Source organism: Ambystoma mexicanum, chromosome 10 (assembly GCF_040938575.1).
Source record: "Ambystoma mexicanum isolate Mex_15411 chromosome 10, UKY_AmexF1_1, whole genome shotgun sequence".
Classification (NCBI taxonomy): domain Eukaryota; kingdom Metazoa; phylum Chordata; class Amphibia; order Caudata; family Ambystomatidae; genus Ambystoma; species Ambystoma mexicanum.
Window position 1 is genome coordinate 1031738058 of NC_090932.1, and position 23424 is coordinate 1031761481.

Here is a 23424-nt window from a genome sequence, read left to right on the forward strand (position 1 = left end):
GTTATTCAAAAGCCCAGCAGGGCTTACCTTGTGAGCGGGAACCTTCAAGGAGGAGCAATGGGTCTGGTAACGTGGCGGCTTCTTCGGGGGGTACTCCTGTGCCAGATGGAGAATGAGCAGGGCCTGAGCGCAGCCCGAGGTGGTTACTGCTGTGTCCGTGTGTCTGTTGACCCTGCGTCATCTGCACCGTACAGGAGGTGCACTGTGCTCTATAACAAACATAATATTCATTGACTTTGCTCTTAACATTAATATTTTAATTTAATAGGATTCATGTAAATATTGCAATACGTCAACCAGGCATTAATATCGCAGTCTAAGACTGAGCCTCTTGATATTTCAATAAAGGCCTCACCACACTGAGATGTACCGGTGTGATTTTCTGTAAGCCTTTGCAACCCTGCTTATAAACTCTTGGCTCTACCAAAATAATAATACCCTCTGTGTTTTTCGTCTCAAACCACACTGAATTGGTTATGCAATGTAATTTTCAGAACAACAAAATGTTGACACTTGTGTGTTTCGGCCTGTAGCTTAAGTGTCTACTCTCTTCTAACCAATTCAGTGTGGTCTGAGACGAAAAACACGAGGCTATTATTATATTGGTCTTCCTGTGTTTGCTATCAAGGTTTGGCTCAAAAGACAACTCGGGCGACTGTATCCTACTTGAATGGCCAAACTATGAGTAAATGAGGCAAATGTAGTCAAGACCAATGCTTTGTTCTGCAAGGGAAATTCAGCAAAATGAGAATCTAATTTTGGCACACTTTACTAACCCCACAACCTAGCTTCGGTTAAATCGCTTAGTTTCATTGTACGAGGCGTTTTACACCCATTTTTGATTTATAAATTCCTATGTGCGGTTTTAATGGTATTATAAACTTATAACATTTATTTTTGCACATTAAACGTTGGGTCTGCTCCTGAACAAATGGTGTCTTGAGATTGATTTCAATGGTGACAGAAAAATATAAGGCCATACTGAGAACGAAGTGTCTCTTGTAGGCGCTGTGTTTTGGTGACCGTTTAAAGCAAGCCTTGGCTCCTAAATCCTGCAATTTGGATGGATCCACATAAAGACCTCAGCATCCTGACCAAAAGGACTGAGGTGGAAAACAACTACTAAGCCAAGAAAGAGGTGCCAAGGACACCTGTAGCCCCCACTGAGTGTGAAGGGCTCCTTTGATTGCGAGGAGGTGGAGCTGGAGGTCTGACCACACGTCCTTTACGGGTCCTGCTAAGGGACCAGGGCACTAATAACGGGCCTGCTATTCACGGGCCCGTTATTAGCACCTTCCCCATTCCCATTGAGCCCTATGGGGGCTCAAATGGGAATGGTTTGGTGAATGGGGACTTACCGGGTCCTCTAGGGTCAGAATGACCCGGTATGTCCCCATTCAACCAGATCGGTGCCGGAGCCACTATTGGAGGCAGCCATGTCGCAAATAGCGCCATGGCTACCTCCAATCTCGGAATGAGGCCCAAAGTGTTGAGCTGCAGTTTAGTAGGCCAAGCCAATGGCCGTTGTGTGGGTCACACTTCACAGTGATATTTGCAAGGGGTATGTAGTGGCTAAAATGTATTTGCCAGTGACATGTGTAGATGTTTGGGAGGTTCTCCATGATAGGTGTTTCATTTGTTAGTCTTGTTTGATTGTGATAGATTCAACTCAGTCATCGTATTCATTGTGAATCTAAGTTTAGGATCAGGTGGAAAATATTCAACTCTACAACAGGCGTGTGGCTTTGTAGTCTTCTCTGAAGGAGAGGGGTTCTGCTTATGCATTATGCTATTTTTCTAGTTAATTAGCTGTGAGTGGGTGTTCAAGGTTTGGTAGCAGGGTAGGCAGGCTTTCCCAAGCTGAGAGGTCAGGTGTGATCAGGATGTAAGGGAATCAAGATTTTGGAGAGGCACCCATCACACTGCAAAAATAGCAAAGAGTAAATAGCAGATTTTGATATGAAAGCAATCGAAGATGGTACCTGCTCAGAAACATTAGGGCTGCTTGAGGAGTTGCTACTATGGCTCCTTTTTAGTGTCTGGAGAAGAGGAAAAGCACCCCCCAGTTAGTGTCATGGCCACAGCGTGGCTATGTAGCGGTGGGAACCGGGAGAGGCACAGAGTCTATGTTGATACTTACAAGACACTATAGAAGGGTACCTCCAATGTGCCTAATCTGGAGGAAGGATAGAGCATTCAGGGATAGTTTCCAGGGTCAGAATGAAACAAGCAAGCCAGGGAACCAACAGAAAAACAGCTGTTAAGATCGAGTGTAGGGCTCTCTTGATTAGTACACATACTAGCTGTGGAGCCATGTAAGTTGAACCAGTATACTTTATTATACATTTACATATGTACAACTCCAGTTACTTGCAGGTATGTACATGACAGGAATAGGTAGACAGATAAGGGACAGATTCAGTGGCAGACCACGACAGACCCACCGGCCATCCTCTCACCTCCAGCTCAGGACCCCAACTGGTGACATTCATGGAACACTCACACACAACGCTCGCCCAACATTCTCCTAAACTGTCTATCATGCATGGTCAACTGTTGGAATAGAATCTGGTTGGCCTTTTAATGTATTAAGTCATTGAATTGGTCCAAATTTGCATTCAGTAACTGTCCCACACTAGCCATTGCCCTGTATCGCGGTCAGAGCCCATTTCCAACAGCAAAACATATAAACGTGATGAAGTGCCAATGAAGGCATTTGAAAGGGCCACAAGTAGTGACACTAAATGATGGGTAGTAAATTGAACTGTTCTTGCCCATTGCTGTACTGCAGTCATGTTGGCCGATTCATGGAATTAATGTGCGCTGAAAATTCCCGCGCAAGCATGCGAATCGCAGCGCAAGTGCGAAAATCGCAGTGAAACCCACGCACAGCGATTCATGGAAGTCCGTGCGCGTGTAAATCCATGGATGTGTGCTAAAATCCTGCGTGGCGCACGCTGGCGCACGTGTCTTCAAACAGCGTGCGCTATGCGCACAGCGAAAGTGCACATAACGAAGCGCACACAACAAAAGTAGGCGTAACACGGGGCGTAACGTGTGGAATGGGGAACAACGCGTGAAAATGTGGGCGTCACGGGGGATGTACAGGAGGCAAATGCGTGGAACGCTCACACGCACGCCTACAACACATATTCATGCAATCGAACGGGGCTAACGCGTGCGCCAAAAAAAACATGCTAATCCAGAAACACGTACGCCAGCAGGAAGCAGGCGTACGTGGACCCGCTCAGCATAAAAGTGCGCGCAAACAACAAACGAGCTCAGACGCCAAGAATAATATACCGTTCCTCGCAGCAGTGGTCGTGGGATACCGCAGGAGGAGGAGGAGGATAGTCAGGGCCAGAATTTTTACACCCAGAACCAGCCTTTTTGGGATGCCCGATTACCAGGTGTATGGGAGGTACAGGTTTCCACCTCACATAATACTCAACCTGGTGAGTGAGTGGGAGGATGACCTCACATCACCCACCCTGTGCTCCCAAGCACTGAGCCCCTTGGAAAAGGTGCTCAATGTACTGCACTTCTTGGCCACTGGTTCATTTCAGCGGACAAGTGCCATAGTGGGGGGGGGTCTCACAGGCCACGCAGTCATGTTGCCTGCACCAGGTGTTGGCCATCATGACTGCACGCCCATCAGTCCGCAGGCACATATACCTGCCCAGAACACCTGCAGAAAGGCAGGCTGTCGTCCAGGATTTTTCCGGGGTGGCACACTTCCCCAAAGTGCTAGGTGCCATTGACTGCACCCATGTGGCTCTACATCCTCCCAGGGCAACTGAGCACATCTACAGAAACCACAAGCACTGGCATTCCATCAACGTGCAGGTAGTATCTGATGCCAAGGGAATCACCACCTCAGTATATGCCAACTATCCAGGGTCCACCCATGACAGTTTCATTTACAGAATGTCAACCCTAAACCGGGACCTAGAAGCTGGGCGGCATGGCGATACATGGCTGCTTGGTGAGTATAAATGCCCCTGCACATGCATGCATGTCGGATACTGAGTAATGTCACAACCCCACTAATGATACCCATCATCACCTCCCTAGGGGACAGTGCCTACCCACTGAGCACCCACATGATGACGCCAATTCAGAACCACACCACCCGAGGTAAGATACAACACAGCCCGTATTGCAACCCGGGGCATAGTGGAGCGCACATTCGGAGTGCTCAAGTCACGCTTTCGTTCCCTTGACCGCTCTGGTGGGCAGCTGATATACGCGCCCCCAGTAGTGTGCAGGATCATAGTGGCAGCATGTGTCCTGCACACCGGTGCAACACGCTGGGGCCTGCCGGTGGACATGGTGGTGCCCCCACATCCCCAACCACAAGCATGGCCGCTGCGCATGGGAGGGTAAAGGGCACGTAATGAGGCAGCCCGTACACAGCTGGTGGCTAATTACTTCACCTAAAATCACACCCCTGTGGAGTGCACACAGCCCTGGCACATACCAGCTGACAATCAATGATGATGACATAAGGGACAGTCAACTGTCACAACCATACCAGCCTGAGATTGGTCACCTGGAATTGTTACATTGTGTGCATCCCTACCTGCCGAAAGACAACCAATGCTGTGTCACAAAAAAACATATTTATGCTGCATGAATGACTACCCCCTTGCAAAATACAACATGAAAATAGCGCCATGTCACCCAGCCCCTCCCCAGCTCCGCCACCCAACACACCATGGCATGTCATGCAATGCAATGTGAAATCAAACAAAGCAATGCACAAGACCTGACACAAGTGTCACAAAGTGCACTGTCCCAAATGGAAACTGCCCACAGACAATATGCTCCCAGTAATCAATAACAAACAGCACACATGAACAAATACTTACCACCAACACAATACAGCAACACACCATGAAACATTGCAAAAACATGACAGTACTAAGTGAAAGTATTGGCAGTCTTACAATCTGAATAAGCCAGCACATCGACCCCTTCCAACTGTAGAGTGTTGCTGCCACGCAAATGTGTCAGTGTACTGAATACAACATGAACTCCATCTGCAAAGGAGACGGCCTTGTGAAGACATGAGGAAGGAACCTGCAAATTTGGAGGAAGACATGGATGCACAAGCACATATCAATACACCATGCAGTGTACAATACAACAATACCCCCTAAGGATGTACACACAGTATTGACTACAGGCTGCCCACACAGCTCATGGGAGCCCAATGTCACTGTGTAAAGCACTGTCACTTGGTCACACCCTTTGCAAGCCCATGGAAACGGGAAGCAGGAGGGGTGCGTGTGTCACGAACCCAAGCATCTAACCCAAACTCAGGACAAGCCTGCATGTGCCCAGCCGGAATACAGTGGATGCCCACCGGAGCCACACAAGGCAACACATTGTAAAAAAAAAAAAAAAAAACGAAAATGGCCATGTGGGGGCCAGGGGGTGGGGAGAGTCCACCCAGGAGGTTCGAGGACAGGGTGCATACCAACACCCACCTGCGTGGATGTTGCGAGAAAAAAAAAGTACCTCCATGGGCTCATGGCCTATACCATTGTGGGAGAACTGCTGTCGCTCTCTTCACCCTCTGCTGCTGCATCAGGAGGTGGTGGCACTATGGGAGGCAGCCCACGCAAAGCCCTGGTATGGTCCTCCATGGCAGCAAGCATGCAGGTCTGGAAGGTTTGATTCTGGAGGATTAAAGTGCGGAGATCCCCATGCAGCACGTCACGGGTTGCCTGCACTTCTGCACGCATGGCCTCACGGGATGCCCGGATCTCCTCACGTGTGGCCTGCAGCTCAGCTGAAAGCGAACGTGTGAGCTGCTCCAGCTGCTGTTCTGCCCTAACATTTCGGGAAGCCTCAAGTTCAAGCAGACTCTGCCTGAGGTTATCGAGTTCCACCCTCAGGGCTTCCCTGTGGCCCTGTGACTCTATTGATATGGATTCGCGCAGAGTCTCCAGTGCTGCCCGTCGGTCCCTGTTGGACGCCAACATGTCTTCCCTTTGTGATTGGCAAATGGAGTATGTTGCCTGCTGTTGTTGCTCCATCTGCCTTTCAGGGGGGATAATGGAAGTGGCCACCCTCTCCATTGCCTGAGCCATCATTTCTACTGATGCTGCCTGTTGGGTTGCCGTACCATACATGGAGTTTTCCCATACAGTATTGCCTGGTGGTGCACGGCCACCGCATCGGCGGGCACCACACCTGTTCAGGGCACGGCGATCTGCACCTTGCTGTGCTGGCACTGCCTGAGGCTGCAGGACTGCATTCCCCCTCTGATCTGCTGGCCCAGGAACAGGATCAGATGCTGTGGAGTGTGACCCTGCATCCATAACCGCCAAAGGCGGACCTACCAACACTGACCTCCCCATAGAGGGTTCTACCCCTGGTGCAGGTGGGTTGGACAGAACGGAATCCCTGCCAGAAGCACTGACCTGTGACAGCACATAAGTGTCATCATCCGACTCAGCACCTGAATAGAGGTCTGGGGAGCTGCACCCAGACACACCCTTCGACAGTATGGCCTGCAGTACCAAAGTGTTTTCACCCACCACCACACCATGTCCCCCACTGGTGCCTGGTCGTGGCTGAGAATCCTCCTGGGTCTGCACACTCTCCCGAACCTCACCAGCATCAAGTGCGTCGTCACCTGCAAAAACATGAAATACAAGAAATGGAAACAGGCATGAGCACCATAGCACACACATAGGCCTGACAAGACAGAGATCCTGTACAAGGTTTACACATGTCCCACATGACTATAACCCTGGCATGCATTCACTGTCAATGAGTTTGAAGGGGAGTCAAAAAGGCAGACAATGAGGACACCAAGATGGAAAAGCAACACAAATGGGAGGCAAAATATTGGCGCCGAATATTACATCTGCCGAATTGCATCCCAGTTGCCTGGATAAGGTACGAACTCGGTTTAGTCTCTGTGCAAGCAATTTTCAATTGGCGCCAATGCTCCTTCTTTATAAAATGTTTGTTGTCAACATCTCAAGTTCTACTAAAATATGTTTCATCATCTATTTCTTCATCAAAACAGTTGTTTATTAAATCCTGGTTGACAAGTGTCTATCGCGTGCTTATCCTGGCGGATGTCTCATTAGATTTACTATTGCAAAATCCAGACAAAGCCAAATAGAAAATATATCACACGGACTGGATCCTTACCCAAACTATATGTCTTGCATATCAAGATGCCGATGAATTTCGATTCCCACACAAAAAAATGCGCACGTTACCAGCTTATTTAATTCGCTGTTCATCACCCAAATATCGAAATAACATTTTAAGATTACGATTTAATTTATGGGTCACCAGGGAGTTACAAGTTAAAAGGAGACTGCTGAGTAATTCGATGAATTTTTGCCGCTATTGCATTTCGATGGACACTCGTGAAACCTTGGTGCACCTCATCACGGAATGTAAAGTTCTTCGACCCATGCGAGAAATTCATTTTGCGAGACGCTGTAATTATTTACGTCTCGCTTCCCAAGACTTGACCTGGTCTCTAATCTTAGGCTCTGGTTACTTACCATTACAGATTGCTACTGTAAATTTTCTTTTAAGCTTAAATCTAGAGACTAACTGATATCATTCACCATCCTAGAACTTCACCCAAAGCTGAAGTCTAAGATTGACAATTTTTTGTGTTTTTCCTGTGTCTATTCCGCTATTGCTTGTTTTAAATCGCATTCAAAGATGAAGTTTAAGATTAACGACTTTGTGTTTTTCTTATGTTTATTCCTCTATTGCTTGTGTAAATTTCATCAAGTTTTTATATGTATTTTGTATTTGTATTTGAAAGGTTGATTTATTTCAAGCAAAATAAAAATAAAAAAAATAAAAAGCAACACATTTGCAGCATGTCGTGTAGCACTGGCATCACACATCAGCCTGTGAGTGGCATGTCCAATACACATACATGACACATGCCAGCACACAGATGTCATGTAGCATAGCCATGGTAAATTAGACAACTACAGCGATATCTCAGTGAATGAGTACTGTCACACATCCATGTCACATGGACATGATGAGAAGATGAATGCAGAATAGTTATGCATGTGCCACACACTGCAAAACATCCAGTGTAATAAGACAGTGATTGTAGGCAGATGTACACATCAATGGTTGGTCACTTCAACATGACAGGAAACAACTATCATGTTCCACATGCAAACAGGCCCTAAAAATAAATTTCAGCAGGACAATACTCCCTCGCCCTGAATGGTCTAATCATTCACATAACCAGGTAACTAAAGTGGCACAATGTGGGGTGTAAACAATTGTCACATATGTGGCATTAAGGATGAAAAAAGCCTATGAAAAATGGGATAATCTAAACAATCAGCCGGAACGAACACAGAACAAATCAGAACAATGTTGTTGCAAGATGATAGTTCAAGTACAACAGCAGTAATGTGGGGCTAATTGGCTACTGTGGGCAGAAGGGATACTGTCATACCCAAATCAAAGGCACGTGAATGTATTGGAGGAAGCACATGGGTGACCCATAACACTCAGGAGTACACACCCTCACCTGGCACTCAATCAGAACCCGTCACCCAAACAACATACACATGGATTACACACACACACATGCATGGGCACTCACCGGACAATGCGTCGTAATCAGGTAGCTCTCCCACACCTTGGATCTGTTCCTCTGTGACGAAGGTCCCAGCAACAGACTCATGTTCAGTGAGTTCGCTGTCCTTTGGTGGAGACCCCCCGCCAGTCACCAGAGTAGCGGCATGATTTGAGGCCAGCTTGTTCTTTGCTCTGTTTCAGGTCATTCCACCGCTTGTAGCAATCAGCTGTGCGCCTCACAAATCCAAGGACACTTATGCGGTACGCGATGGTCTGCCAGTGTGCCCTACGTTGACCAGGTGTGGTCTTGCACCCTGCAGTCACCACCATTTCGCGGCTATGTGCTGACACATAGGTCACAAGTGCATCAAGTTCGGCGTCATTAAAGCTAGGCTTCCGTGACGTGCCGGACTGTGTAGCCGTGTCTGGGGTTTCAGCCTGTAGTGCCAAAGCACCCTTCTTCCTCTTTTTCAAAGGTGGAGCGGAGCCTGAGTGGCTTGCGTTGCTCTGGTCAGTAGGAGCAGGAGCGCAGGTGGACTGGGTACTGGGAGTGTGCAAAGGCACAATGACCATAGGTCTTGGTGCAGGCATTGGCTGAAGTGTGATGTTGGCAGGGGCAACGTCAGTTTGATGGACCAGGACCGACAATGTCCCAGCTGGGAGACTCAGAGCTGGGGTGGATAGAGCTGCAGCTGCCCCTGCAGCCTCCCCACCCTGCCTACTTGGGGCAGCAGATGACATCGCTGCCCCAGATCCACGTGGCCTGATGACACCAACTTGCACCGGCACACGTGGCTTAGACTTGCTGACCTGGAAGTCAGCCTGGGAGTCATCCTGTGCCGGGTCAGGTGCCACAATGGGCTGTTCCAACAAGGACTGAGCTGGGATGGTGTCAGCCACATTTCCCTCAACCATGGGGGGGGGGAGCATGGGTGTCCCTGATTTGTCCTCCACACATGGGGGTCCAGGGGCACCCTGAAAATCCTGGCCACGTCCCCTACCGCGCCCACCACGCCCACCTTTTGGAGGTTGGCCACCTTTGCCTCCCTTACCGCTTGGTCGCCTCCCAACCATGGCACTGATGTTTTTGTGCGTATGAGAGTTGCAGTAAACAATTGTCCTGGGCAATTGGGGGTGAAAGGGGTAGGGTACTAGATGGAATTCTTACCCTAGTGCTCTAGCAAGGCTGTCTGTGACCCCTGGGGGAAGATGACGGGTCACGCACCCCGAAAACAAAAAGTAACCTGCACGCAACCCCTCGTAAACCATGTGCGTGGAAAAATGAACCCGCACTACGCTGTGGCACCCAGAAACACAAAAATAAGCGTACGCGTGTTACACGCAGCCTACAATGACCTCTGAAGGGGTTATGCGACACACGGGGCAAGCACAGTTGGTAAATGCGTGCGCGACTCACCGTCTGCCTGGAAAAAGAACGTGAAAAAACGCACGTGTGCGCATTGGCAACACCCCCTCCAAAAGAAGAATTGTACGCTGTCTGAGGAGACAGGACAAAAGAAGAAGTGAACGCTGTTTGAGGAAACAGGCCCAACAAAAAAAATGAACGCTGTCCGAGGTAACGCTGTGAAGTAATCGCGTGTGAACCGACAAGAAGTACAGAATTCACCCACTCGCTCTCCACAATAAGCACGTACAACGAAATGGGGTCCTACACGTACCTTTTAAAGTGGCCCACAAGTACAGCGTCACTTACGCGTGTACGCACTAATGCCCTTTCCTCCAATTACACGAGCTGACACTCGGACGTGCAGTTTTTGGACATGTACGATGAACATGCACCCGTGTTGATGAAACGCCCGTGCGCGTCATGTCACAGACGCGTAGGCCCTTTCCTCAGATTACACGCATTCACACGCGGATGTGCAGTTTTTTCACGCACCATGAGCCACTATGGCCACGTCACGTCAGACACGCTTACGTGCTAAGGGCCTTTGGTCCAATGAAACCGCGTACGTGTGCTGACAGGCTTACGCGCTAAGGGCCTTTCCTCGAATTACACGCAGACGGGCAAGATTTTCACGTGCCAAATCACTCTGTATCAAGCTAGCCACGCAACAACACACGGAAGACCACGCTCCTGCCCAGAAGGCCAAATTACTGCCCCCCAGAGCCCCGAGCACGCTCCCACCTGCCATCTGCTGCTGGCTGCCTGCCTGCCTGCTGCCCACGTGCCCTGCTATTTGCTGCCTGCACATCATCCATCTGCATGGGTGCAGTTGTTGTGACCACCCCTGCTGGAACTGAAGACTCCCGACAGGGATACCATCGCTCCACAGCCCAGCCCCAGGACCCAGTTGCCCACCCACACCTGCCTCTGGGGTTCCCATGTTGGGCACACCATCTGGCACCACTGGCAACCCCCAGCCAGAGAGGCAGAGGGCCACCAGCTTCACTGCCAGGGAAGTTGGTGTCCTGGTGGAGCAAGTCCTGGGGCAGTATGATGCCCTCTTTGGAAGTTCTCGCGCCGACTATGAAGGACATTGTGACTGCCATCAACGAGGAGGGAGTGGCAGTCCACGACTTCAAACATGTCAAGAAGCGCTGGGAGGACTTCAGGTCCAGGACCCTCGACAAGGCCCAGCACCTCTTGAAGGCAGTGGATGCCAAGGGATGCCGGGGCCACCTGTCCGACCACCAAATGAGGGTCCTGGAACGCATATGCCCAGCGCTCCACGTCCAGGTCCTTGAGAGGCAGACCCGTCTGGAGTCGAGCGGTAAGTGTACATGCATACTGATTGGACGCTGTGCGTGTCGTGGTGTGCCAGTAGTGTGCAGGTTGCACATGTGTTTTTGTAGGACCATGTATGGATGTGTATGTACAGGGGCGTGAGGCTGACACATGCAAGTCCTGTCATGTGTGAGACACATGGATGGTGTATGTGTGGGTAAGTATGCAGGCCAAATGCAGATGTGGGAGCACACATGTTTGAATTACTGTGTATGTACGTTGGCATGGTTGTGGTGTCACACATGGATGTTTGTTCCAGCTGCATGTATCTGCACTGTGTACATGTGCATGTGTGTCTATTTGACAAGTGTGCAACTGTGATGCAAAATGGATGCTTGTGGCACTGAAATGTAGAAGGCTGAATGCCAGATATGACATGGATGGCGATCTCATCACTGACAGTTGGTGGACATGCACACATGCATTTAAGTGTGTTGGTGTGTGTGCATGTGTTGTGTACTCCCCGTGTTTCATGTGACGTCAGGCTCACCTTCGGATGCTGATGCTGTTTTATGTGTATGGATTTTGCTGCCTGGTGCAATATTGCTGTGGAATAGCTCATGTGGGTGAGTAGAAATGACATGTGTGTCAGAGAGTGTGATGCCATGTCTGAAGTTTGACACTGCTACTCATGTACAACTGTCATGTGTGTATCAGTCCATTGTACAGTGCCCTGATGCCTGTGTTCTATCTCTCCCTGTCTGCAGCGTCAACTGATGAAGAGGGCGGAGAGGGTGCTGTGGAGAAAAGCAGCAGGGATCGCACCACCAGCCGGAGACGCAAGGCCCGGCTCCCCTCCCAGATTGTCATCTCTTCGGGGAGTGAGGAGTCTGGTGCCGCGTCCCAGGCCGCAGCTGCCGAGGGTAGGTCCAAAAGGCGGAGGTTGGAGATGGACTCCTCAGCAGCAGAAGGAGCAGCTGAGACCCCACAGGGTCCGACGGAGGAAGATGGGATGGGGTCATCCAGGTTGGTGGGGGGGTTTGGAGAAGGAGGGCGTGGAAGGGACACACACGGGGTCTGGAGGTGGGGATTCCACTGGTGCCAGTGGTGGAGTGCAGGGGCAGGGACAGGAGGCAGCACAGGCCGCCACGCAGGTGCCTGTGTGTAATCCTGTCCCTGATCCTGTGACTGCATCATCCGGCACCAGCAGGGCTGCCTAAGTCCAGACCCGTTTTCAGGGGGGGAGGGGCGCACAACAACTGGCCTTCCTCTCCCTGCGGACGTGGCTATCCGGGACGGTGTTGAGCCTGTCCTGGCTGGGATAGCGTTGCGTCAACGGGGCATGCGAGTTGACCTGCAGTGTTTTCGTGAAGACACTGCATGTCATCTCGGATGCCTCTTTGACCGCGTTGACCTACTGGGACGGGTCACCAGTGCTGGATTCCTCCGTGTGCTGGACCTTCTATCGATCCCCTCCTCACCTGAACCCCCTACGCGCCAGTCGTCCTCCATGCCATCTTCCCACCCATGTATCACCTGGGTACCCTGTGGAGCTGCCTCTGACCCAGCGGCCAGGCTGGTGGAGGACACATACCTGCCACAGTCGGGAGTCGGACATCCAGCAGGGGTGGCCACCACGACAACTGCATCCCAGCCGGAGGAGGATGTGCAGGCAGCAAGAGCCAGGGCGCAGGCCCAGGCACAGCAGCAACATGGTGGGAGCAATGATGGCTCGTGGCCTTCAACATCGGAGGGGCAGGCATCGGCCAGAGGGCAGGAGGACCCAGGATTGGAAGTGTCTTCTGTGTGGGAGCGGTTGGGCCACGCCATACATACGGAGCGGCAGCGGGCGGAAGAGGCACGGCTCACAATGGTCAGGGCGGAGAACTCCATGTGGAGGGCACTGAAGCGGGCCGAGTGCCTTGAGGCAATTCGCAGGGAGTTGGAGGCCAACATGTCATCGTCCCTGCGAACCATCGGGGCCATGGAAGAGGACCGCCTCCAGGACATTGAGCGGGAGTTCGATGATGCCCTGACCCGGGACATCCAAATGTGAGCCGTCGGACTAGCCCGCTGCCATTGTAAATAGTTAGTTAGTGTTAGGTTTCATTTTGGTTTTCATTTTTTTTTGGGGCGCATGGACAATACCCCCACATTTTTGTATATAGTTCTTCATTAGTTACTGTATTTTTGTAGGTTTCATTTGGACAGTTGGGCTCATGGACCCAGGATTTCATCCTTGTAAATAGTGGAGTGTGGATTTGTCGTCATTTTCGTTTTTGATTTTTCCATGGAGCAATGGATTTTACTTTTTCATTTCTGTTTGGATTTGCTTTGTTGGAAGGAGACTTTGGAGACATTTTTGATTTGATATATTTTTGATTACGATTTCCTTTTTTTATCATTATGTGACATTCTGCATTATTTTCCTTATGTCCATTGTTTGGTATTTGATTTTCTTTCACCAATTTTTTTGTCCAATACATTTGTTTCCGTACTTCAATGCGTGGTATTCTCTCATTGGTTTCATGCATGTCACGATGTGGGTTTTCACATTCACTGGCACCCATTGTGTGTGTGTGACGGACATGTGTTGATGTACATACATGCCATTTGGGTTGTTTCATGTAATGGGCATTTGAATGTGGGGTGTATGTTATGCTTGGTTGGTTATTTGGGCAGGGGTGGCGTGCCGTGGGATTTTGGTGGCCATGATTGTGGGTCATGTTGACATGTTGTGGGGGGATGAGTGGGGGCCTGCTGGCAGGTGCCCCTCACTGATGGGGGGGTGGGGGTGCTGGGGGACATGAGTGGGACAGGAATGGGGGCCTGCTGGCAGGTGCCCCTCACTGCTCGGGGGTGGGGGTGCTGGGGGACATGAGTGGGGGCCTGCTGGCAGGTGCCCCTCACTGCTGGGGGGTGGGGGTGCTGGGGGACATGAGTGGGAGCCTGCTGGCAGGTGCCCCTCACTGATGTGGGGGTGCTGGGGGACATGAGTGGGGGCCTGCTGGCAGGTGCCCCTCACTGATGGGGGAGGGTAGGGGTGCTGGGGGACTTGAGTGGGGGCCTGCTGGCAGGTGCCCCTCACTACTGGGGGGTGGGGGTGCTGGGGGACATGAGTGTGCCCCTCACTGATGGGGGTGGGGGTGCTGGGGGACATGAGTGGGGGCCTGCTGGCAGGTGCCCCTCACTGTTGGGGGGTGGGGGTGCTGGGGGACATGAGTTGGTGATCACTAGTGCAACGTCACACGTGGCCTGGCTGGGGGGGCATGGCCATGGTGGACAGGCTGCCTGCGGGACATGTCCAGGAGTGCAGGGTAGTCCCCTGTGGTGTGGGCTGCCTGCAGGGGCCGTGGAGGGGGTAGAGGGGACACCTGGGAGGACCCACACTGCCAATTCACGTGTAGGACTTCCCGCGCACCACACTGGATACACGTAACCCGCTCTGACAGCAAAATCGCGTGTGAAACCTCCCGCGCACCCCAGTAATACACATACCCGCTCGCACAGGGCCAAACGCATGTGAAACCTCCCGCGCACCCCAGTAATACATGAACCCCGCTCGCACAGGGCCAATCGCGTGTGATAGTTCCCACGCACCCCAGTAACACACGTAACCTGCTCGTACAGGGCCAATCACGTGTGATAGTTCCCGCGCACCCCAGTAATACACGTACCCCGCTCGCACAGGGCCAATCGCGTGTGAAACCTCCCGCGCACCCCAGTAATACACGTACCCCGCTCACACAGGGCCAATCGCGTGTGAAACCTCCCGCGCACCCCTGCTAATACACGTACCCCGCTCGCACAGGGCCAATCGCGTGTGATAGTTCCCGCGCACCCCAGTGACACACGTACCCCGCTCGCACAGGGCCAATCGCGTGGGAAACTCCCCGCGCCGGGGTGTAAATTTATTCGGAGGGGTGCGCAGGGGGTTTTACTGGCGTTTTCGTTGTTCGGGGCCTGTGCACCATGTACGGGATTTGTGCGCTGTGCATGGCGCACAGGGAGGGGTTGGAGTGTAACTGGTGCTGCTGCAGGGTCGCTGCGCCACTCTGCGCCACGGCTGGTTTTGGATGCTAAAATCCATGAATATGCTGTGCGCGGAAATGGATTTTAGTGCACGTGGCTGGCACAAAGTCGCACGCGCGCACACTGCGCCAGCCGCGTGCGCCACTTGTGCGCTGAATTCTATGAATTACCCTGTTGATCTGCTGCTAACTCTGCCTTCTGCGGCAGAATATAATTGCAGCAACACTTTGTGGTATAGTCATTGAAATTGATCTACCTTGCTTGTTCATTGTTGGTGTATTGTTGTTGGCTGATCATGGCAGTGGAGGCATATTGTAGTTTTGCTTGACATTGTGTTTGTGGAGCAAAAAGGCATTCTTATTAGTTGGAACATGCCCTAGTCTCAAAAGGCTTCGCAATAATCGGATGTTCAATAATTCTATACACAATTCTCTTTCATTGTTGTAGTAAAAACAAGATTTAAAAGAAACAGTAACCTACTTATTTCCCTCAGGGCTTATCTTTGTATCCGGAAACTCCTGGAAGCAGCACAGACGCTTTGGAGTGATGACCATGCAGCGTTTGGGACTTGGAAAGAAAACTCTTGAAACGCGGATCAAGGATGAGGCGCATAACCTGGTAGTTTTTTGCAATGGAAAAAGGTAAATTGATTTCGACTGGCAAGGATTCATCTCAATCAAATTCAAAAGTAATATTAATGCACATATCGTAAAAGGGCGCATCCATCCTCTTCAGATTATTCAGCTAATATAATCGACACATAGAATACTGTACAGATGGCGATTGAGTAGACATATATGTACCAATCTTTGTGATTCTTGTTGCTGCTGCATACCACTAGTGCGGTCAGAATGTGCGTACAAGATTACTGGAAAAGGAAGAGCAGGCGCAATGGAAGAAGTCAAACTGGGCATGCACATGCTTAGAGATCCTTCTTGAAAGCCAGGAGGAGGGGCTCCAGAAATAAAGCAAAGGGGAGAGTACTTGAAATAAATGAAGGAACGCTATTCCAACTTAGGTTGTCTTGTTATGTTATGTTATGTTATTGTATTTATTATCTTATTTTATTTGCAGAGTGCCTCATATGGTTCCAAGGTTTAAAGGGTGGGAGGTGAAACAAAAGTTGCAAAATGTTTTCTGAATTGGATTGGATACAAAGATTAGGATAGACACGTGCTAGCATGAGAGATGGAGGGCCGGGGTTATGTTTTAGGGCTCTTTCTGAAAGTGGTGATGGATGGTGCAGTGCGTATGTGAGGAGGTAAGGTGTTTATTCTCTGGGTGCCCACTGGTTAAATACTTAAGGAAGGTGGGGGGGTGTCTGTGTGTGTGTGTTGGTTTGCAGAATAGGATGTGTATAAGATTCTGGCCTGCTTGTCTGGTTTTTGTATGGGTGATGGGTTTGAGTATGTTGTGAAGGTAAGATGGAGTTTTGTAGTTGGTGACTTTGAAAACAAGGCATAGTCCTCTAAAGGCAATTCTTTAGGGTACGGGGAGCAAGTGGAGCAGAGCGAGAGCTGGGGTGATGTTGATGTGTGAATGCTGAGTGGGTGGATGATGAGTCTGGCTGCTGCGTTTTGTATGGCTTGCTGGGGGAAGTGTGCTGTTGGGTAGTCCATTGAGGAGAGCATTACCATAGCCCAGCTTGGACAGAACCAGTGCTTAGACTGCGTTGCGGAAGTCTTCAGGGGGTAGGATGTGTCTTATCTTGCATAGGAGATAAAGTTGTAGATTGCATGTTTTGGTGACAGTAGATATATGAGATATACAGAGAGCCGGTATTGCCTTTGGCGCAGGCGGCAGGCCAGTTTGTCAGAGGATGTACAGGAAGCACGCCATTTCCTCTCGGCCACCCTCCACTTGCGTTTTCGGGTGACGAGGTCTGAGTCGTACCAGGAGTTGCACTTGGCTTTGGGCTTCAGGCGGATCCTCATGACGGGCAAGGATATCAAGAGTATCAGATATAGCAGAGTGGAGCGTGGAGAGGGCTGTGTCAGGGCGAGAGTCAGCCAAAGGGGGAAGAGGGGGTGAGAAAGTGGCAACAAAAGCCTCAACTGATATGCGCTTCATGGGTCGGATGACCGAGAAGGTGGGTGGCAGTGATGGAAGTGGCTTGGCCTGAGGGGTAGGGAGGGGAAGGGTGTGGTGGGAGGAGAGGAGAAAGTGATCACTCCAGGAGAGAGAAGTGGTGAGAGGGACAGAGAAGGGAAGGTCTGAGGAGATCAGAACATCCAGAGTGTGCCCTGCAGAGTGAATCAGGCCAGAGTGGAGAATAGTGAGTGAGAGAGAGTCGCAGAGGTCGCGAAAGAGTCCAGAAGGAGGACAGGAGGCATCCAGGTGGATGTTGAAGTCTTCTTCCGTGTCATGTACTTCATAGGAGGGGGGAGGAAGGGGTAAGCTTCCCCATCCCTCTTCAACACTTTTCTTCCTGAGGGCTACAAGATCCTCTCCAAGTCCAGACCTAACAGGCCTGGGGGCAGTGATGCCCTTGTCTTCCCTGAATGGATCCCTGCCTCTATCATAACCATTCAATCCTCCTACTCCTTTGAATGTCTTGTCTGCAAGCTCTTCATCTCTCCTACTCCGTCGATTACTCTCGCTACTATCTACAGGACCCCTGTGCCTGTCTTCCTCTTCCTAACGGAGTGGGCTGACCTCAACCCTTCTCTCCTGACTTCTACCTCTAAGCCCCTCTTCCTCAGAGACTTCAACATTCATCTCGACTCTCCGGATGCGGCCTTACCCTTCCGCAACCTCTGTGATTCTTTTTCCCTAATCATTCTTCCCTCTGGTCCAACTCCCTCAGCCGGGCATACTCTTGATGTGCTCATTCCAGCTGACCCCTCTCTCTCTAACCCTCCGAGTTCACCTCTCTCTTGGTCTGATCACTCTCTCCACTCCTCCCACCTTGCGCTCCTGGGCTCTCCAGCTCAGCCTCTGTCCACACTGCCAACCTCCTTCTCAATCATCTTACCCATGAAGCAAGTGTCAGTAGCTGCCTTTGCTGCCTCCTTTATTTCCCCCCCACCCCTGCTATCGATTGTCACTCTGACCTTCACCTCTCTTTCTCCAACACCCTCGATATCCTTGTCCCTGCCATGAGGATCCACATGAACCCTACCTCGAAGTGCAACAGTTGGTATATTTCCGACCTAGCCTTGCTGAGTGCAGAGTTGCTGAACGGAAGTGGTTGGCCTCTCGCACATCCTCTGACAAACTAGCCTGTCGCCTGCTCCAAAGGCATTACAGATTCTCCATCCGGTCCAAGAAGCAGGCCCATATTCAATCCCACATCTCCGGGGACACCAACAACACAGCTGAACTTTTCAAAATCTTTAAGGAACTTGCCAATCCTACTGCAGACCCTACTTCTCCTCTTCCTTCCCAGGCCCTCTGCACGGCTTTGGCCTCCCACTTCACAACCAAAACCCAGGAGATCCTGTCCTAACTCTCCTCTCCCCTTCCCATCCACCTGCAATTAAGCCTCTATTGGGGAGAAGCTGGACCCCCACCAGGGCTGTGGGGGGCCAGCAGCTATGGGAGACCCCAACACCTCCCATTTGGCCCACAGGAATGCAACAGAGACCCAAGCAGGCAGCCACATGTTCCAAAGTGCGTTTATTCCTGGGCAGCAAAAAAGAAAAAAACAAACACGCAGAGCTTCGTGCACATCGAAAGTCCAGGCGCCGTCTCCCCCGGGGCTGGCTTGCAAGCCAGCTTTGTAATCACACTGCAGGCTGACCTCACAGAATTGGATCAGCTCCCAGAAACTTATCTCCTCCTGCTATTGGCTGCTAAGTAATAGGTTACCTATGTAGCCCTTATAGAGAGCCTGATAATTGCACATTAGAGTTTTGCGTCAGTGGGTTGTTAGCTGTGCCACCCACCATTACCTAATTCTAACTTGTTGCATTATGAACTTGTTCCCATCACTTTTTAGCTGAAACAAGCTTTTCGTCCCTGGGCTCTGTGTTCATTGGCTAGGGCTGAGCCATTCTTGTTACAATTATGTTTCAAATGGTGTGCGAGTCTTTGCGAAAAAAATGTCTTTTGTTCCCAGAAAGAAAAGAAAAAAAACACACTGGGCTTTGGTGCTTTGCCGTGACTTAGTCACATTCGTGGAGAATTAAAAAATGTTTGTCTGCAGAAAGCAATCTTATCTGACTGCGCAACCTTGGCTGCTCATGGGTGTGCAAGGAGTATTGATGAAGTCAGCACGGCTGGTGTTCAGTGAGGCAAAATGCACTTGGCTGTGATTTTCCTGAAACATGGCTTTACACTGTGCAATTAGTTCATGTTAATTACTATAGGCATCTGCAGCCTTTAAACAGGGGTTCTTGTGTTTTGTAGATTATGGTATTGCTGCATTGATTCTAATGTAGCATGGAAGGTGCAATGTTGGTGGAGTGGGTGTCTTTCAGCATGTTTGTCACCCATGGGTGCGCTGGGGCCTGGTTCAAATGATAAGTGCGCTCCTTGTTCTTCCTGCTGTTCTTCTGTATATGCGCCTCGGGTGAGGGGGCAGGAGTTTGATCTCGATTTACCCTCTTCAGTCCCCCCTCTGGTCGACTTGTTGACCACACCACCAATCAACAGTCACCTCCTTCCGTTCTCCATATCTTTGTCAATTCTTTGAAGTGTCCATAATTGTTCATTGTTGTTGATGAACAGTACATGTAGGAGTGTTGTCCTTCTGCGTTCCACCACACTCCCTTCCCTTCATACTTCCTCGGATCACAGGGAGTGTCCACCTTTATTACTGCCGAAACCATGACGCACACCGCTATCTTCTCCCTTAGTCCGGCTCTTCCTTTCACCATGTCTCTTATTTGCATTCCTATTTCTTCTTCTGCTGTTCTCTCGCATCTTGCAATGTATCTTGATCTTGCACAATTATGCTGCGCCTGGTACTTGTGCTTCCGTTATCGCCTTCAATTGACCAGCCAGTCATGATGGCATCCATTACTATGTAAACGCTAGCCAGTTCTTGGCTTTCTCTGTTCAGATGCATTTTTTGCTCAGCATTCTTTTGTGTGCTGGTACTTTATCCAATGTTGCTTCTGTCTCGCTCGAGAAGTAATTCCCCCCTCTTTACACTCCTCTGTCTGTTTCTCCTCTTCCGTTGTTTTTCATCTTGGGGAATGTGTCATTCTTCACATCTTCCTTGGGCATCACCAACAAGGGCATGCTGATGCGCACCAACGAAGTCTCCTCCCCAATTCGTTGGTAGTTTCTCTTGAGCTTTAGATGCATGTGCTCAGTAGTAGTCCATAAGCAGTGATGTTCTTGCTCTCATCTCCCTACTTCTCTCAACCTTCTTGCATCCAACATGATTGTCCACTTCTTTTCACTGGTGTGCTGGTAACATAAGGCTGGTACCTTCACAGTATACATCCTTCTTCATTCTCCACCCAAGTCGCCATCTTCGCTCTTTTGTGTCTCTCTTTTAGGCACTTATCATATTTTTGTCTCTTTTTTCTTCTTTTCTCTTTTTGGTTTTTTCTTTCTTCTTTTATAATTTATTTATTTCTTCCTTTTTTTTTCTCTTGCAGCTTGCTCACTGGTGCATTTTCTCTTTGATTCTTCTCTCTGGTCACTTTCCACATACAGTTGTTCTTCAATAAGCTGCTTTATGTAATCTTCTTCCATAGGGGATTACCCCCCTTTTCTTTTTCATCAATCTCAATGTTGCTGTCTTCCCTTACAATCTTCTTCACACCTTGGGATACATGGGCTTCGTGCTCTGCTGCAGTAATTTCTGTTGTAATCAATTCTCTCACGCCATATGTTAAAGAGCAGTCAGGACAGCTCTCTCCAGTGGTGTCCCTACCAATTTTGTACATGTGTGCATGTTGTTGGTCACTTCTGCTATGTGTGTTGTGTATGTTTTACTCCCTTTGTGTCTGCCCTTACCTCTCCTTACTTTAGCAGCAGCTTTTCCTCACCCACTGATGCCGTAAGTCTTCCTGCTTAGGTTAGGGAATGTTAGCAGAGGATACAGCGGTAATGCTCACTATTACATATAATTTTCAAATGACCACCCCACATTATTTCGTTCATCATTAATACTGCCATCATAATAATAAAAGTCTGTATTTGCTTGCCCATAACCACTTACGCTGCTGGGTCCTTGCAGCTGATGAGATGATAAAGTTGCCCGTCTGAAAATCGCAAGAAGGGCGTTAATACCTTAGTACTTGTTAGTAACCTCAAGCTCCGCAAACTAAACAATCACTAAGGGCAAAAATGAAACCTCCCCCTGGACATTTCGCGTTTTGAAAATTTCTTAATATGGGTAGGGAAAATCTTGGGCTGTTTATTCAATGGAAGCAAGGAAATATACTTCAAGGAAACGTGCTCTAACTGGTCTGAGGTTCCTGATAGGGTGGGCAATTGAGTGGGGAATGCTTCACGATGGTTTAATGAGTAGGCCTCAGGGTTATTCATGGAAGATAACATTAAGGAAATGTCCAACACAATTCTAACAGCATACATACGCAACAACCTGCATGTGCGGGGAAAAGAGAAGGAACAAAACAGTGTTACAGCTTTAGGTGCACAAAATGTAATATGAAACTCAATTAAACTTTGGACATGGGTGTGTCGGTCCCTATTCTAGTTGCTAGTGTGCGTTGGACCATAGGATGGCCATGTTTCCCTAACTCGGGAGTGTTCGTGCTGTTTTGCAGTTCATCAAAATCTTTTGCGTTGGCCCTGTTGATCGTTGCTCCCTCGTTGCCAGGGTGGCCACCGCTTTGTAGGGCTTAACGCCTCACACATCTAACAAAGTCTGTCAGGAGGGGAAATTGACCCACTGTAGTCCGTAGCCATTGGGTGTTAGTTGTCAGTTGTCTTCAGGCCTGCCCTGGGTCCTTTATATCTGGCGAGAAATGAAATAGAAGCGCTTGAGACCTGAGCATTTACATATTCTTCAATTTCTTGACCTAACCTCTCTGCACTACTCTTGCACTATTCAGTGTCCTAGTGGGAGGAGCCAATGGTACATTTATGCACCATCCTGTCACCACCTGGTGGCGTTCAATGACGGTCTGACCGTAACTTGTTGCACTATTCGAAATGTACCCGGAAAATGGGTAGGCACTTAATTTATGTGAAGATACTCATTACACACTTGGATCATATATACGCAATTTAGGTGCTAGTGTACAAATGGGCCTTTGGATCTTTATATTTACTGTACTTTTGTTGTAAGCTATTTATAGTGCGTGCCTTTGTCCCGTGGGGCATCAGGCACTGACAAGCTAAACAGGGAAACATCAGGGTGGTAAATTTGTCATATAGGGTGGCTGTGTTTCTAAATTAAGTGGACCATGTTACTTAGTTAAGATAATCGCAGGGTTTTTAAATCTTTTTTTCTATGGCTCCTCTCAACTTCTCAGGGCGTGTCTCGCAGTGAACTGCATGCACGTTAAGCTGGTACTAATGAAATTCGCTACCAATTATTCGCTACCTGTCCCTCCCCCCTCTTTGTATTTATTTATTTACTTCCTCTTTTCTTTCAAACCCAACCGTCACAATTTACTCCCATGCTCTCTATCCCACCCCATGTCCACTTGTTAAACCGTACCTACACTGTTAATTACTCATTTAGTCTAGTATTTTATTGCTCCACTACTTTAATTACTGTTACATTTAAACAATATATTTCTCCCCCCATTATCTGCTCTCAAATTGTAATACAACCATTATTCTCCAGTTCGTGCAGCAATGACCTCTTTCCCTATATGTGTTGGATAATGCATTTGTGCCAGTGCTGTTTTCAAAAGCGCTAGTGGCATTACCACTTGCACTGTTATTTTGTCGCCAAATTGGGTCTGTTGGGAACATGGATCCTTCACCCTTTACCCCTATTTCTCCCCTCCCGTGGTGAACCGTCAATGAAATGTACGCCTCCCCCTCAAGTGCACCTTCCTCCACCTTGTGTGTCTCATTTAATTGCTGTGTTATTTGTGTATGCATGAGCCCAGTCTCCTCGCTGAAAGATGTGTGCTCAGAATGTAGCTAAATTTACTCTTTTGTTATGCGCTATCTCTATGCACCCCCACTATTCTTAATCTTCCTTACTTTCAACATGTGTATGCCTGGTG

At 49.4% G+C, this 23424-nt stretch overlaps 1 pseudogene; it reads left to right on the forward strand.

Annotated features, from left to right (window-relative positions):
* LOC138491965 (cytochrome P450 2J4-like) overlaps nt 1-23424 on the forward strand; it is a 207522-nt pseudogene that overhangs the window by 47269 nt on the left and 136829 nt on the right.